This window comes from Papaver somniferum, unplaced genomic scaffold, assembly GCF_003573695.1.
Source record: "Papaver somniferum cultivar HN1 unplaced genomic scaffold, ASM357369v1 unplaced-scaffold_24, whole genome shotgun sequence".
Lineage (NCBI taxonomy): Eukaryota > Viridiplantae > Streptophyta > Magnoliopsida > Ranunculales > Papaveraceae > Papaver > Papaver somniferum.
Genome location: NW_020634374.1, coordinates 569158 through 571640, shown reverse-complemented (window position 1 = coordinate 571640; position 2483 = coordinate 569158). Strand labels below are relative to the sequence as shown.

Here is a 2483-nt window from a genome sequence, read left to right as displayed (position 1 = left end):
TTAATCCGACATATCGGATATCGGATATCCGAATCTGATAAGCTATCGGATAATATCTCTTATCGGAATCGAAATCGGATTGGGGTCTTTCCATTTGGTTAATATCCGGTATTCGATAGTGTAGGGGCATACTTGTAATTCTCCCATACCGAATCTCCTAGTCGAGGAGGAGTCGAGAAGTACATAACTCATTTACCTTTCTTTTTTTTCTTCTCTTCTCGGTTCTCACTTCTCTCGGAATATTTGTTCATAGAAATTTTTCGTTTCCCTAAAAACATTCCTTCGATTTTAAAAGCCTTTAAACCATTTTATTTCAGAAGAGATTCTCTCTTATGTTTTTCGTAGAATAATGAAATTCTGTCACTGTTCTTCTTCCCTAATTTGTTAGATAAGTATGAACACAAATTTTGTTCAATTACAGATTAAAATTATTGCTAGGGTTTTCTGTTAATTAATATTGTTCATCTGATTAATTTTTTTCTTATTCCCTTTTCTTATGATTGAAATCCTTTGCTATTATTCTGTCTTTGTAATTGACGTTTGCCCTAATTTTTATTTTTAGGTTAAAAGATACAGTTCGTGAAAATGGGTTAAATTAGCATTTAGTTGTTTGAATTGTCAATGGCGAGTTCATGTACTGATGTGGGTTTTCTATGCATGTATTGGGCATGATATGGTAATAGTGAAATGATATGGTGTTATGGTTAGGAAAGACTCGATCTAGGTTAGAGTGAAATCGGATTATGAACTGATTATGTTCTTCTTTCTTTTATCTTTTTGAAGCAGGTCTTGTTGAGTCTGCTTAAGAATTAGGTTCTAGACATTCGGCGTCATTTCTTAGGAATCACATGATAAAGAGTACTTTACTATCCAGGTTTCGTATTTTGATTTATTCTAGACGTTTAGTTGATAACAAACCAGATTTTTGTGTTTGCTGATTCATTGGCTCAACTGGGACTGGGAGCATCAAAGTCACAGTACCTACCATAATCTTGATTACTAACTGATTCAATAACCACATATCTGAAATTCTTTCATTCGTCTGTGCACAAAAGTGCATTATGGCACTGTTATTGTGTTGCATGAGTATTATCGGGTCGCTTTCTTGTTGCATCATTAAATTATCTCACTGAAATTTGTTGAAATCTGTATTGAAGAATGAGAATTTTCCTCTATTATGTTCAAGCCTTGTCTAATGTCTATGAACAGTTTGGCTTAAGATCTCTTGGTGTGTTTTTTCTTTCAATAATTTTGAGTTTCACTTGGTGTTAGTTTACATAGCAAATGTGTGACAAACTGATTGAAATTTAGGTAATTTTTTCCAAATTTTAATCCTATTTGTTTTGGACAGTAGACATTGGTGATGATGAAGAACAAAGCAAAGTAAAGGACGAAAATGAAATCAATGAGTACTGCAAGTTGGGATGTGCATTCTCTTTGTGCAAAAATATAGCCTCTTCCAAGGAATTAGGTAAAATGATCGACCTCATTAGCTATATTTTTCCTTCTTTTTTATTTAATTGGGATTGTTAAGTAAATCTAAGATTCTAATGTTAGTTGCGTTGGAACCAGCAGATGAAGCAGTGGAACGTTGTAACGGTCGTTACTTTTATTGTAAAAGCTATCTTTTTATTTCGAATAATTATCGCGTGTGACTGTGGCAGTACATCACGTACTTGTTTAAACGTGTTTTATTTCCAGTATTAGCTTGAATTCTCATGTATGAAAAAGAAACTAGTATCATAACAGTACTAGAAGGCACGCAATGTCCATGTTTTCAGTGATCAATGATGACTGCAACTGATGTTTAAGTGTCGTATGCAAGGAATTCAGGGATTTGTTTACATTGTACTTGTGTGGGGTTTGTATTTTTCACTGAACATTTTGAACTCAAAAAGACTAAGACTATGTTTTTTCTAAGTTTTAAGTTTTTTTTCTAGTTACTGGATTTTATCCGATAAAATTCCGATATCCGATAGCTTACCCATAACCTTATCGATATGAAATTTTTGATATCCGCCGGATATTATCGGATACCGGATATCCGATAATACTTAACCTTAACCTTATCGGTACTTCCAATATCCGGAGGATATTTATCCGTTGCCAGCCCTACCTGGAGTCTTATGACCCATTTGATGAGGGGAGATCTAAGCGGGAGGATTATACCCCTGCCAACTTCAGTGCTACGTATGCTGATGCTATTCATAAGAGTAATCTTCTTCCTTGGAGTGTTAGTCCTCGTCGTATCCATGTTACTGCTAGGCAGATTAGCGAAGGTAATAGCCTTCGCTTGCTGGAGGAGATTGATAAGACTGGTTTTACTACCATCCCCTATCCTGCTAGGCTACCTTTGCCAAAGTCTGATCGCATTCGTCTTGTTCACGATGATCGTTGGGCTCGTACTCCTCTTCGTGTGGTTGGTCCTTGGGCTTATGGTTTTACCTCCACGGATCCCTCAGTTCCTCGTTCAGCTCGTTCTT

The 2483-nt window shown here is 35.8% G+C and overlaps 1 long non-coding RNA gene across 1 annotated transcript; it reads left to right on the top strand.

Moving 5' to 3' along the window:
• The first annotated feature begins 838 nt into the window (after positions 1-838).
• LOC113340904 lies at positions 839-1601 on the top strand. The gene is made up of 3 exons (XR_003355678.1): positions 839-874; positions 1355-1471; positions 1576-1601. It is a non-coding gene; the product is annotated as an uncharacterized LOC113340904 (long non-coding RNA).
• The last annotated feature ends 882 nt before the right edge of the window (positions 1602-2483 follow it).